Genomic DNA, 16067 nt, shown 5'->3' with positions numbered 1-16067 from the left:
AAGGATGTGCTCTCTAGTTCTGGATAACCCCACCATAGGAAACATACTCTCCAATATCACCATGTCTAGTCCTTTCAGCTACCAATAGGTTTCAATGAGATCCTTGGGCTTTTTTTCTAAATTTCAGTGAGTACAGGCTGAAAGCTGCTTAACACTCCTCATATATCAACCCCTTCATTCCTGGAACTATCCTTGTGAACTGCTCTGGATTCTCTCCAATGACAACAAATCCTCTCTGAGATATGGGGCCCAGAACTGTTGACCATACTCCAAGCTCAGCCTGACTAGTATCTTATAAAGGCTCACGACTACCTCCTTGCTTTTGTGGTCTATTCCCCTTGAAGTAAATGCCAACATTCCATTTCCCTTCTTTACCACAGACACAACCTGTGAATCAAACTTCTGGGAATGTTGTATGAGAGCTCTTAAGTCCCTCTGCACCTATGATGTTTGAGCTTCTCCACATTTAGATAATAGTCCGTAATGTTGTCCCTTTAATCAAAATGCTTTCACATTTCCAAAACTGTATTCCATCAGCAACTGTTTGTCCATTCTTCCTAATTGTCTAATTCCCACTGCAATCATATGGCTTCCTCAGCACTACCTATCCCTCCACCTATCTCTGCATCATCCACAAACTTTGTCACAAAGCCTTTAATTACATTATCCAATTCATAAACAAAATGTGTAAGTAGTGGTCACAAAAAGTAGAGATCACAATACTGACCCCTGAGAAACACCACTAGGTACTGGCAGCCATCCAGCAAAGGCCCCATTCATTCCTACTCACGCTCTCCTGTCTGCCAACCATTCCTCTCTCCTTGCCAGTATCCTTCCTGTAACACCATAGGAGTTTAATTTGCTAAACAGTCTCGTCAGTATCACATTATCAGATGTCTTCTGGAAATCCATCTGAATGACTTTCCCTGCCTGTCATTTATCCAACCGACTTGTTACTTCCTCAAAGAGCTCTGACAGATTTGTCTGGCAAGCTTTGTCTGTCTTCAGAAAAACCATACTGACTTTGATTTATTTTATCATTAGACTCCAAGTACCCCAAACCTTCACCCTTAATAATGGACTCCAACACTGTCCTCACCACTGAGATTAGGTTAGTCTGAATGGCCTATAATTTCTGTTCCTGTGCATTTCCCCATTCTTAAAGAGTGGAGTGACATTTGCAATCTTCCAGCTCTCCAGGACCATGCAAGTTGCTTGTGATTCTTGAAAGATCATTACGAATGCATCCATTATCTCTTCAGCAACCTCTCTGGAATCTGGAACGTAGCCCATCTGGTCCCAGTGACTTATCAACCTTAAGACGTTTGAGTTTGCCATGCTCTTTTCTCCTTGTAATAGCAATGGCACTCACTCTGTCCCCTAAAACTCATGACTCACTAGCACATCGCTTGCTTCCCCCCCCCCCCACGGAGAAGACTGATACAAAGTACCCATTAAGTTCATTTGCCATTCCTCTGTCCACCATTACTACCTCACCAGCAACATTTCCCAGTGATCCATTATGAACTCCAATGCCAACTCTCTCTCAGAACTCTATGTCATGGCAAAGTACAGCTCCAACACCATATACAAGTTTGCTGATGACACCACTGTTGTGAGCTGTATCCAAGTTGGTGATGAATCAGCATATAGGAGGGAGTCAGAACACTTTACTGACTCATGTCCTAACAACAACCTCTCACACCATGTCGATGAGACCAAAGAACTAATAGTATACTTCAGGAGAGGAAAACCAGAGGTCCATAAGCCAGTAATCACCGAAGGATCAGAGGGGGAGCTTGTCTGTAAGTTTAAATTACTGGGTGTCTCTCTCAGAGGACCTGTCCTGGACCCATTATAGAAAGATAATTGTGAATAAAGCATGACAGCACCTCTGCTTCCTCAGTAGTCTGCAGAGATTTGGCATGTCATCAAAAACCTTGGTAATGTTCTGTAGTTGTGTGGTGCAGTCTGCTGACTGGCTCTGTTACAGCCTGGTCAGGGAACAGAAATGTCTTTAAGCAGAAAATCCAACAAGAGGTAGTGGATTCAGCCCAGTACATCATGGGTAAAACCCACACAACTACTGAGCACATCTACATGAATCATGGCTGTAGAGAAATAGCATCAATCATCAAAGATCCTCATCACTAAGGCCAAGCTCTTTGCTCACTGCCACCATCAGCCTGCTGAGCTCCTCCAGCATTTTGTGTATGTTCCATGTCATTCATAGCTGTTAATTTCTAACTGTGCTTCAGTTCAATTTATGTCCCTTTCGAAGCTTTTTTTGTTTTTTTATTTATTCAGGAGAATTTTGTAACCTCTCCTGCACTCTCCTTTTTACTTTATCCTCACTCATCCAAAATGTTGAAATGTTAAGCCTAATATTTAGGTCAAAGACAAACTTCATCCAATCCCACCGACTGCAATTTTAACCTATCACCCGCCTAAATTCCAGCACTATGTTGGTTTTGCTACCAGTAGTGAAAGTCCACTGAACCTGGCTTCTACTAACAGACCAAGTGCATATAAAGCAGTTCCTCTGCCCCACTTTGGGCTCCCAGATCACTTATCTGTTATGCTAATTGCAGCATTCAAACCACTGATCAAACCAGTTCTGAGGGAGTGATCTCAGCATTGCAGGACGGCTTTGAAAACACGAACTGGAGTATGCTCAGAAAGGGTGCTACCAAGGGCAACCACATTCACATCGAGGAATATGTGGATTCTGTGACCAGCAAACACAGAGTCATGTACTGAGAAATTTACCATCCCAGAGCAAATACTCTGTCTGGCTGAAGCTGAGGTGAGGAAGTCCCTGGCCAGAGTCAACCCATCCAGATCCGCAGGGCCCGATAATGTACCAGGTGGGGTTCTGAAAGACTGGGCAGCCCAGCTAACTGAGTTGCTGACAGATACATTCAACATCTCACTGGAACAGTCCATTTTACCCTCAGTTTTGAAGATGGCAACGTCATCCCACTGCCTAAGAAAGTGAGAGTAACCGACCTAAATGAGTGTCGTGAGGTGGCATTACCATCAACAAATATGAAATTACTTGAGTGGCTGGCCATAAAGTGCATTAAAGCCTTTCTCTGGCTACATTGCACCCTTTCCAGTTTGCTTATTGTAAGATTCAAAATTAAGATGTGCGTTTCTGACAGGTCCGGGTTAAAGTCAAAGGACAAATGTGATTTAATTATGTCTAGGGACAACTGTGATTTAATTATGTCTGGGTTAAAGTCTGTAAACAAGTGTGATCTAATTATGAATGCAGAAGCCTTGACAAAATTAACTGTTTGTGGAATCATTGAAGTCCTGAGATATGGACTATTGTTTTACAGAAACGTGTAAAAAAAACAACTCCAAATATGGAATGGGATAAGACTATGTACCTCCCGAGTCAGGGAGGAGGGGTGGTATGGAAGAAGGATAAAACCTGCTGCCCTGTAAGGTTCAGGGTTCCCTTCTCTGAAGGGGCCCAGCTCTGCAGAACTGTTAATAAATTTTGTTTCCTTGAATTTGTCTTGAAGCCATTATTCGGGAGCATGGCTCGTTTCTGACAACTTGGGGCGCTCGTCCGGGATCCACACTCCAGCCGTGAGGGGGGCAAGGAAGGACATCGGAGAAGGTGCACTCTGCCGAGTTCGGCAGTCCCTGATTCCTTGCTTGTCGCCCCGCGCGGCTTGAGCGAGTGATATCCGGCGGACTCAAGGAAACAAAGAGGGGTTGTCGAGGCAGTTGAGACAGTGAGCGATCGAGTAATTTCTGTGCACAGGACCCAGGTAAGAAATTAAATTCCTGTAGAGACGTAGTGCACGAGAATCGTGGAACTGCGGGGTTCCTGCAGGTGATTTCTCCTGTAGAGACGTAGTGCATGAGAATTGTGGAACTGCGGGGTTCCTGCAGGTGATTCTTCCTGTAGAGACGTAGTACACGAGAATTGTGGAACTGCGGGGTGCCTGCAGGTGAATTCCTGGGCGATCGCGGGAATACAGGTTCCGGAATTGGACAGGAGTGACTGAGCTAGGTGGGTCACATTCAAATTAAATTCCTGCAGAGACGTAGTGCACGAGAATTGTGGAATTACGGGGTGCCTGCAGGTGGATTGGAACCGGGCAAGTCCTCGAGATGGGGAATAAGGGGTCTAAGAGAGACAAGGGTAAAGGAAATCCAGGCGCCAATGATGAAAAATACCCCGGGGTACCCCCTGATAGTCCGTTGGGACGGATGTTAGAAAATTGGGATTATGGGAGGCGAAAAGGGAAGTCAAAGAAAAAATGATACAGTACTGTGAATTCTGGTCCCGCCAGCCGATCCAAGGGTCGGCTGTGTGATGGCCTAAGTTCGGGTCTAGCGAGGATTGGGTACAACAAGCCCTTAATCTGTACGTGAATTCAAAACCTAACGTTAAACCCGAAGAAAGTGATTATGCCCTATGCTGGTTACCAACGACAAATAGTTATAAATTGAAAACGATAAATGAAGGGGGACAGAAAAAGAATACATGGGAGGTGCTCGACCACCTGCCGCCCCATATGTGCCCCCTACCGCTCCGCAAATCGAAGACCCTGAGACGGAGGTTGGCCAACAGCTGATTCGTGTTGAATTTGTATCGAAAGCATGGCCAATAAAAAAAATGGAAAAACTAGAAGATTGGAATACTAAACCCTTAAGTGAACTACTTAGGGAGGCACAGAAAGTGTTTGTAAGAAGGGATGAAGAGAAGCAGAAGACTCCAAGGATAATGGTCCAGACAGTGCGACAAGTAACCGCAGATAGTAGAGAGAGAGACGGGGACCATGGTTGGATCGAGGTAGTAGCCAGGAGCAAGGAGGAGGGCTAAGGAAGGCTTTAAGATGTTTTCACTGCAACGAAGAAGGACACTTCAGGCGCGAGTGCCCCAGATACCGACGGGAAGTGCGCTCGTACGCTATGATGGAAGATGAAGACTAGGGAGGTCGGGGGTTCCACCCCTTGGGGATGAATTATCGGCAGGAACCCCTGGTAAATTTAAAAGTAGGTCCCCAAGGGTCAGATACAACCTTTATGGTAGATTGGGGTGCCGAAAGATCTAGCGTAATCCAGATACCTCCCGGCGCCCGAACCGGAACAAAGGTAATGGGAGTATCCGGTATTGGAGGCAAAATAATACAAGTACCTGTTATAGAAAACTTGAAAATTGAACATGAGGATAGGGTAACGGGACAGGACCTACTTTTGTTACCCTCTGCGAGATTCAACCTGCTCGGGCGGGATCTGCAAGTCAGGCTAGGCATCGGGACTGTGCCCAGGAACGGGAAGATAATGGTACAGCTGTTTGCCCTCAGGGAAGAAGACGATAGGAAAATAAGCCCGGAGGTATGGTACCAGGAAGGGAACCGGGGGGGTTTGAACGTCTCCCCTTGCAAATCTCACTATTACCTAACAGTTCGCCAGTACAGAGAAAACAGTACCCTATTTCAATGGAAGGAAGAAAAGGGCTGCAGCCGGTGATTGAAGGACTGATCGCTGACGGACTACTGGAGGAATGTATGTCACCGTATAATACCCCAATACTCCTGGTGCAAAAGCCAGATGGGACTTATCTGATGGTACAAGACCTGCGGGGCCTAAATGCAGTAGTCCAAACCCGATACCCGGTAGTGCCCAACCCTTACACACTGATGAGTAAGATCTCCCCTGACCATGAATGGTTCAGTGTAATAGATCTAAAAGATGCCTTCTGGAGTTGCCCGCTAGAAGAGAGCAGTCGTGACATGTTTGCATTCGAATGGGAAAATCCTACGACGGGGCGGAAAAGACAACTCCGGTGGATGGTCCTGCCACAGGGGTTCACCGAATCACCTAACCTATTTGGGCAGGTCTTGGAGCAAGTACTAGCAGAATTCCAATGTGCTCCAGAGAGCCAACTGCCACAGTATGTGGACGATCTATTACTATCCAGGCCAACACAGGAAGGGGTGCAGGAAGACACCATCAGACTACTGAACTTCCTGGGGAAGCAGGGGCTACGGGTCTCAAAGAAAAAGTTACAATTTGTAGAAAAGGAAGTAAGGTATCTGGGAAACCGGGTCAGTAAAGGACAGCGATGCATTACCCCAGAAAGGATAGCTGGAATAACGGGAATGTCACTACCACGTACCAAGAAGGAGATACGCACCAGTTAATTTGTGATGCACTTGATATCGAATGGAAGTACCATACCCCGTGGCATCCCCAGAGTTCGGGAAGAGTAGAACGAATGAACAGCACCCTAAAGGCACAACTGACCAAGTTGATGTTAGAAACCAAACTACCATGGACTAAGTGTCTCCCTATTGCCCTTTTAAGAATACGAACACCGCCCCGCAAGGACATAGGAATATCCCCATATGAGATGTTGTTCGGCATCCCGTATTGGAATAAGGTGGAAGGGTTCCCCATGCTACAAGGGGGTGATATCTTTGTAAGGGACTATTTACTAGCACTGTCCCGTTCCTTTGCAGAACTGCGGAAAAAGGGTCTCTTGGCCCAGACTCTGCTGCTCGATTTTGCTTTACATCAGATCGTGCCTGGAGATTGGGTTCTGGTAAGGACCTGGAAGTTGGAGAAGTTACAGCCACAGTGGGAAGGCCCTTTCCAGGTCCTGCTAACAACAGAGGCGGCTGTACAGACAAAAGAAAAAGGGTGGACACACGTATCCAGGGTAAAAGGACCGGTGAAGCCCGAAAGCCACACTGAGTGGACCTGTATTCCCGGTGAAGAACCGTTGGTGGTGAGGCTGAAAAGGCAGCAAAAATGAACTCTATGTGGACTGTAACATTATTGACTGTAATATATTTGATTCTATATGTCGGGGAAATTGAAGGGAAATGTGACAAGTGCAGAACCGTGGTACGAGTGGGGCAGAGGGTGTTCCCAGGATCATTTGTATCCCACTCGCATGTGAATGATCGATGCTATGATCTAAGCAAGAGAGAAACATGTTGGGAGAATAGTAAACCTTATTACCAAGTCTATAATAAAGGATACATGGGACAGGGGGGGGACCATGAGAAGTCTCAGCTGTCCCAGGAAAGACCGGAGTTCTTCCTCCTGCATCAGGAGGGTGACCGGAAGCTGGGAATTAAGCTGTTTGATTCATTAAGGAGAGAAACACGGGAGATAAAGGTGGGCGAGTGGGGTGATGAGTGGCCACCAGCTCGCATCATTGAATACTATGGGCCAGTGACCTGGGCCCAGGATGGGTCGTGGGGGTATCACACTCCTGTCTACATGTTAAACCGAATTATTAGACTGCACGCGGTGGTGGAAGTGATAACCAATCAAACGGCACTGGCATTGGAGCTGTTGGCAAAACAGCAGAGCCAGATGCGAACAGCAATATACCAGAACAGGCTGGCCGTGGATTATCTATTGGCCTCTGAAGGTGGGGGAAGTTCAATCTTACAAACTGTTGCCTTAAGATAGACGACAGTGGAAAGGCCGTGTTAAAAATATCCGACAAAATTCGGAAACTGGCCCACGTGCCAGTACAAACCTGGAGATCCCTGGGGAACATGAGTTGGCTAGACAGGCTACTGGGAGGTAGTTGGTGGCGCACCGCTCTCCTAGTAGCAGGCGGGGGTCTAATGATTCTCTTACTTTTGCCGTGTTTGATTCCTTGTATACGAACATTGATCAGGCGCAGTATATTCCAGCTCCAGGCAGTAGCGACAACCCATCATGGGACAAACGAGCTAAAACTTATGCTATTAAAGAAGAAAGTGGGCCCCCTGGGAGTGAGAGAAATGCTAGCTGAAACGCACATCTTAAAAAGAAAAAGGGTGGTATTTATTGTAAGATTCAAAATTAAGATGTGCGTTTCTGACAGGTCCGGGTTAAAGTCAAAGGTCAAATGTGATTTAATTATGTCTAGGGACAACTGTGATTTAATTATGTCTGGGTTAAAGTCTGTAAACAAGTGTGATCTAATTATGAATGCAGAAGCCTTGACAAAATTAACTGTTTGTGGAATCATTGAAGTCCTGAGATATGGATTATTGTTTTACAGAAACGTGTAAAAAAACAACTCCAAATATGGAATGGGATAAGACTATGTACCTCCCGAGTCAGGGAGGAGGGGTGGTATGGAAGAAGGATAAAACCTGCTGCCCTGTAAGGTTCAGGGTTCCCTTCTCTGAAGGGGCCCAGCTCTGCAGAACTGTTAATAAACTTTGTTTCCTTGAATTTGTCTTGAAGCCATTATTCGGGAGTGTGGCTCGTTTCTGACACTTATCACTCGAATCAATCCACTGATATAACACCATTAAACCCCAGAAACTGGCGGGGAAACTGTCCTCGCTGGGTCTGAGTACCTCCATCTGTAACTGGATCCTGGACTTCATAACGGTAAGGTCACAGTCAGTCCATGTGGGCAGCAACATCTCTAGTTCCATTACACTGAGCACTGGTGCACCCCAGAGCTGTGTGCTCAGTGCACTGATGATGCACAACTGTATTGCAGGATTGCTGGTATGGGAGCAGCAGAGCATCGAATCCAAGGTCTCTACAAATGACTATGAGTACGGCAGAGATTATCATAGACAGTTTCCCTACAATTTATCAGGAGTGCTGTGTACACCAGGCCCTTAGGATCCCACCCATCCATCCAGCATCCTCTTTCATTTTCTACTGTCAGGCAGGAGACTCCGATGCATTAAGACAAGTAGAGTCAGGATGGGAAACAGTTTCTTCCCTTCGGCTATTAGCCTTCTGAACTCACTGCTGTATCGCATTCGTAGTTTCACCAGTTTATTGGTTCTGTACCCAACAATAATTATTTTATGCTCTTTGCTTTGTGTGTTTATGCATGATTCATTTGCAGATTTTATTCTTACTTTCCTAAGTTATTGTACCTCATATGTGTGTTATGTGTACGGCTGCACTTTACCCCGGTCCAGAGAAATCTTGTCTCCTTTGATGGTATACATGTACGTATTTCAATGACAATAAACATGATTTGACTATCCTTCCTCACTGTCTCAGCCATACGCTGTATTACTTGTATACCAACTTCCCATCCTCAGCTCTATCACTCGAGTTTCCATACCCCTGCCAAAGTAGTTTAAACTTCCACAAGAGCTCTAACAAACCTGTCTGCAATGATATTGGTCCCCTCTCGGGTTCAGGCCTGAAATGTCAACTGTTTATTCCTTTCTATAGATGCTGCCTGACCTGTTGAGTTCCTCCAGCATTTTGTGTATGTTCCACCATGTCATTCATAGCTGTTAATTTCTAACTGTGCTTCAGTTCAATTTATATCCCTTTCAAAGCTTTTTGTCCTTTTATTTATTCAGGAGACTTTTGTAACCTCTGCTGCACTCTCCTTGCTTTTTACTTTATTCTCACTCATCCGAATTGTTGAAATGTTGACCCTAATAAAGTCAAACTTCATGCAATCACACTGACTGCAATTTTAACCTATCACCTGCCTAAATTTCAGCACTATGTTGGTTTTGCTACCAGTAGTGAAAATACATTAAAGCTAGCAGTTCCTCTGCCCCACACTGGGCTCCCAGATCACTTATCTGTTATGCTAATTGCAACATTCAAACCACTGATCAAACTGGACAAACCAGTTCTGAGGGTGTGATCGCAGCATTGCAGGACGGCTTTGAAAACACAAACTGGAGTATGATAGATAGATAGATAGATACTTTATTCATCCCCATGGGGAAATTCAACATTTTTTCCAATGTCCCATACACTTGTTGTAGCAAAAACTCATTACATACAATACTTAACTCAGTAATAATATGATATGCATCTAAATCACTAACTCAAAAAGCATTAATAATAGCTTTAAAAAAAGTTCTTAAGTCCTGGCAGTTGAATTGTAAAGCCTAATGGCATTGGGGAGTATTGACCTCTTCATCCTGTCTGAGGAGCATTGCATCGACAGTAACCTGTCGCTGAAACTGCTTCTCTGTCTCTGGATGGTGCTATGTAGAGGATGTTCAGGGTTTTCCATAATTGACCGTAGCCTACTCAGCGCCCTTCGCTCAGCTACCGATGTTAAACTCTCCAGTACTTTGCCCACGACAGAGCCCGCCTTCCTTATCAGCTTATTAAGACGTGAGGTAAGGTGAGGTGAGGTAAGACGTGCTCAGTCCTACCTAGGCCACAGTCAACCCATCCAGATCTTCAGGGTCCAACAATATACCCTGAAAGAGTGGGCAGCCCAGCTAACTGAGGTGCTGAAGGATATATTCAATATCACTCTGGAACAGTCCATTTTACCTTCGGTTTTCAATATGGCAACGTACTGAAGAAAGTGTTAGCGCACCTAAATGAGTGTTCTGAGGTGGCATTACCATCAACGATTATGAAATTACTTGAGTAGCTGGTCATAGAGAGCATTAAAACCTTTCTCTGGCTAAATTACACACTTTCCAGTTTGCTTATCACTTGAATCAATCCACTGATTTAACACCATTATACCCCAGAAACTGGTGGGGAAACTGCCCTTGCTGGGTCTGAACACCTCCATCTGTAACTGGATCCTGGACTTCATAACGGTAAGGTCACAGTCAGTCTGTGTGAGTAGCAACATCTCTGGTTCCATTACACTGAACACTGGTGCACCCCAGGCTGTGTGCTCAGTGCACTGATGATGCACAACTGTATCCAGGATTCATCTCATACAGTTTGCAGATAACACTACAGGGTTTATGGTAATAATGTGTTAGAGTACAGAGAGGAAGCGGAGCAGAAGTGTGAGAACAGCAACACATGTATGAACTTGGATAAGACCAAGAAAATGACTGTGGATATTAGGAAGGTGCAGATGAACCATCCCCCTCTGTGCTACATGACTCCTCTGTGGAGAGTTAAGTGCACCGAGTTTCTGGGAGTTCATATCCTGGATGACCTCAACTGGTCCATCAACATCACCTCCCTGAACGAGGCTGCACAGCAGCGCCTCCACTTTGTAAGGATATTCAAGTGTGTGACCACCCTCCATCAGTGAAATTTTATAGGAGCCCTGACGAGCTGCATCACCATCTGGTATGGGAGCAGCAGAGCATCGGATCCAAGGTCTCTACAAATGACTGTGAGTACAGCGGAGAGTAACATACACGGTTTCCCTACCATCCATTGGGGACATTTTATCAGGAGTGCTGTGTACACTGGGCCCTTAGGATCCCACCCATCCATCCAGCATCCTCTTTGACTTTCTACTGCCAGGCAGGAGACTCTGATGCATTAAGACAAGCAGAGTCAGGATGGGAAACAATTTCTTCCCTTGGGCTATTAGCCTTCTGAACTCACTGCTGCATCTCATTTGTCATGTCACCAGTTCATTGTTTCTGTACCCAATAATATTTAATTTATGCATTTTGTGTATTTATGCATAATTCTTTTGCAGATTTTATTCTTACTTTCCCAAGTTATGGTACCTTGTATGTGTGTTATGTGCATATCTGCCCTGTACCCCTGGTCCAGAGAAATATTGTCTCCTTTGATGGTAGACATCTACGTATTTCGATGACAATAAACATGATTTGACTTTCCTTCCTCACTGTCTCAGCCATACACTGTATCTAATTGTATACCAACTTCCCATCCTCAGCCCTATAACTCGAGTTTCCAGTCCCCTGACAAAGCAGATTAAACTTCCACAAGAGCTCTAGCAAACCTGTCTGCAATGATATTGGTCCCCCCTCGGGTTCAGGCCTGAAATGTCAACAGTTTATTCCTTTCTGTAGATGCTGCCTTACCTGTTGAGTTCATCCAGCATTTTACATGCATTTCTTTGGTTTTCCAGCAACTGCAGAATCTCGTGTTTATGATTTGCCAGGGTCTCTCTTATTACAACACAATGGCTACACCTCCCCTCCAAATTTAAAATCTAAATCCCAGCTCCCAGAGCAGACACTGCAACATCTCATTGCTCTGAAATTAAGACCAAGCTAAACAATAATCTCTGACTGATCTCCCTCACCTTTCACAATGCCCAGATGCACCAGTGGCCATCTCAGACCAGATAGTTATTACCATAGGGTGCAGTCTTACGGTCAGTAGTCAAAGGTTCACAGCAGATATCAGGATTCTATTTTTACCCAGTGGCTCTTCAGAGTTTGGAATGCAGTTCCTGAGAGGGTAATATCCAGATGAGCACTGGAATCAAGAAGGTGTAGGAGGAGATGAAGGAAGTGTGTTCAATTGGGATTAGTATAGATAGGTACTTGATGGTCAGCATGGTCTGGAAGGGCCAAAAGGCCTGTACGTGCTACCAGTTTTATGACTAGAGTGTTTTCAAAGTTCAAAGTCATTTCATAACCAGTGTGCATACAGTATACTGTATGTCATCATACACTACCCTGAGATTCATTTCCATGCAGACACTCAGTGTTATAAAGAAATACAATAGAAGCAATGAAAAACTACGCACAAATAAAGATTGACACACAACCAATGTGTAAAAGACAAACTGATGTAGGTAGCATCATGCCGTGGGGATGCTTTTCAAGAGCAGGGACTGCAAATCTGGTCAGTCTTGATGGGAAGATGAATGCTGCTAAACACAGAGATTCTGGATAAAAACCTGCTAGATCTGCCAGAAAACTTAATGTTCATCTTGTATTAAGACAACAACCCAAAGCGCAATGCCAGAGCAATCATGAAGTGGCTTCAAATGAAGAAAATTAATGTCCTTGTCCCAGTCAGATCCTGGACTTTAACCGATCAAACATCTCTGGCAAGACCTCTTGATGGCTGTCCACCACTGCTCCCCACTAATCTGGCACAGCTTGAGCAATCTTGCAAGGAATAATGAGCAAATCTTGTTCCATCACATTGGTCAAATTTAGTACACTAATTTGAAACATTAGTCTCTGTAATAGCTGTGAGAGATTCAACTCATTAATGAGAAAATGGGAATGAATACTATTGACTTTTGAATTTTTAGTTTTTTTTGCTTTCTAATTCTCCCTGGATTTGGGCTCTACAGCGAAAAATAAAAGGCTCTGTGACCTTTCATCAAATGTTACCTATGTCTATGATGTGAAATCCGTCTGTTCTCAGTCTGTTTGCATTCAGTGGTGAACAGTAGAACAGAACCAGGCAGAATTAACTAGAGGGATATTCCTATTAGATCAGGATTGGCCACAGAAGCAAGAGTAAATAATTTGTCAATTTTGCAGGGAAATAGAATATTCAGCTCTAGAAACTGCATGGGATCTCTCTGACCCTTTCTCTCTCTGTACCACATCACCACCCTATTTTCCAGGAAACACTGTCACCTCTCTCTGTGGGTGAATTTGCATTTGTGGCTTTCAACATGTGATACCTGTGTGAGTGAAATGAACAGCCCTTTGTTCTCAATCTGTGTGTTTCCTGTTGCAAGTGTGGTGTCAGAAAGAGACAGGATTAAAACATGCAGTAATATTATTTGAAATAGAGTAACTGCAGAGACACATTATATTATTTAGAAGGAATCTGTAAAAACAGGTCACTTAGAAAAAACATTCCTCTTTAAATATACCAGACTTTGCCTCCACAACCATCTTTGGCAATGAATTCCAATGACCACTCTCTGTCCAGGGATTTCAATATCCGATAGGTTTCAATTAAATCCTCCCCATTCTGGTAAACTCCAGCAAATACCTACACAGAACCAACAAATGTTCTACATGCATCATCCCTTTCATTCACAGGATTATTCCTGTGACACTCCTCTGGATATTCTCCAATGCCAGCACACCCTTTCTTTGAAAAGGGCCCCAAAACTACTTAACACTCCAAAGGCAGTCTGACACAGACAACTGCCTCAGCATTCCATCCTTGCTTTTATATTCTAGTCCTCTGAAAATGAACGCTAACATCACGTTTGCATTCCAGACCACCAACTCAGCCTGCAGGTTAACCTTTGGGAATCCTGCAGGACGACTCCTAAATCCCTTTGATTCTCTGACTTCCGAATTTTCTCCTCTTTTAGAAAAAAGTCTACACCTTTAATCCTTCTACCAAAGTACATGATCATACACTTCCCAACATTGTATTCTATCTGCTACACTTTACACAGTCTCCTGACCTATGTAAGTCCTTCTGTAGGCACCCTGCTTGCTCAACGCTACCTCCCTCTACTTATCTTTGTATCATCCATAAAACCATCAATCCTGTCATCCAGACTATTGACATACAATATTATGTGTAAGGAAGTGATCCCAACACCGATCAGGGTGAAACAAAACTAGTCATTGACTGGAATTCAGAAAAGGGCCCCCTTTATTCCTACTCCCAGTTCTCTGTCAGTCAGGCATTCTTCCATTCATGCTGGCATCCTTATTGTAATACCATGGGCTCTTACCTTGTTAAGCAGCCTCTTGTGCAGCACCTTGTCAAGGGCCTTCTGAAAATGCAAGTAGACACAACCACGGACTCTCCTATGTGTTCCCTACCTGTCATTTCCTCAATGAATTCCAACACTTGGCAGGCAAGATAACCTTGCTGAATATGGCCTAATTTATCGCATGGCTCCTAGTACCCCAAACTTTATTTTTAATACTGGAAATTCTTACCAACCATTGAAGTCAGGCTAACTAGCTTATTATTTACTTCATTTGCCCCCTCCCTTCTTAAAGAGTAGAGTGACATTTTCAATTTTCCATTCCTCTGAAACCATTCCAGATTCTAGTGATTGTTGAAAGATCACTGCCAATGCCTCTACAAATTTTTCTGCCCCACTGCAGTCTGCGGCAGAGCATTCCACAGATTCACCATTCTCTGGCTAAAACAATCCTCCTTACCTATTTTCTGAAAGGTCACCCACCAGTTTTGAGGCTGTGCTGTCCAGTTCTGGATAACCCCACCATAGGAATCATACTCTCCAAAATCACCATGTCTAGTCCTTTCAACTTCCAATAGATTTCAGTGAGATCCTTGGGCATTTTTCTAAATTCCAGTGAGTACTGGAAGTTGCCGAACACTCCTCATATGTCAACTCCTTCATTCCTGGAACTATCCTCGTGAACTTATCTGGACTCTGTCCAATGACAATACATCCTTTCTGAGATATAGGGCCCAGAGCTGTTGACCATACTCCAAGCTCAGCCTGACGCGCATCTTATAAAGGCTCACCAGTATTTTCTTGCTTTTGGGGTCTATTCCCCTTGAAGAATTCTGGGAATGTTGCACAAGAACTCCTAAGTCCCTCTGCACCTCTGATGTTTGAGCTTCTCCACATTTAGATAATAGTCTGTAATGTTGTCCCTTTTATCAAAATGCGTTCTCTTTTCCAACACTGTATTCCATCTGCCACTGTTTGCCCATTCTTACTAATTGTCTAATTCCTATTGCAATCACATGGCTTCCTCAGCACTACCAATCCCTCCACCTATCTTTGCATCATCCACAAGCTTTGTCACAAAGCCTTCAATTATATTATCCAATTCATAGACAAACAAAATGTGTAAGTAGTGGTCACAATAAGTTGAGATCACAATACTGACCCCTGAGGAACACCACTAGGTACTGGCAGCCATCCAGCAAAGGCCCCATTTATTCCTACTCACGGTCTCCTGTCTGCCAACCATTCCTCTGTCCATGCCAGTATCTGTCCTGTAATGCCATAGGAGTTTAATTTGCTAAACAGTCTCGTCAGTATCACATTATCAAATGCCTTCTGGAAATCCATCTAAATGCCTTTCACTGCCTGTCATTTATCCAACCTACTTGTTACTTCCTCAAAGAGCTCTGACAGATTTGTCTGGCAAGCTTTGTCTGTCTTCAGAGAAACCGTACTGACTTTGACTTATGTTATCATTAGACTCCAAGTACCCCAATCATTCACCCAAAATAATGGACTCCAGCACTTCCCTCACCACTGAGGTTAGGTTAGGCTGAATGGCCTATAATTCTTTTTCTTGTGCCTGCCTCCATTCTTAAAGAGTGGAGTGACATTTGCAATCTTCCAGTTCTCCGGGACCATGCAAGTTTCATGTGATTCTTGAAAGATCATTACGAATGCATCCATTATCTCTTCAGCAACCTCTCTGGAATCTGTAACATAGTCCATCAGGTCCAAGTGACTTATCAACCTT

Source organism: Hemitrygon akajei, unplaced genomic scaffold, assembly GCF_048418815.1.
Source record: "Hemitrygon akajei unplaced genomic scaffold, sHemAka1.3 Scf000093, whole genome shotgun sequence".
NCBI lineage: Eukaryota > Metazoa > Chordata > Chondrichthyes > Myliobatiformes > Dasyatidae > Hemitrygon > Hemitrygon akajei.
The sequence above is the reverse complement of the archived record's forward strand: the minus strand, read 5'-3'. Positions refer to the sequence as shown.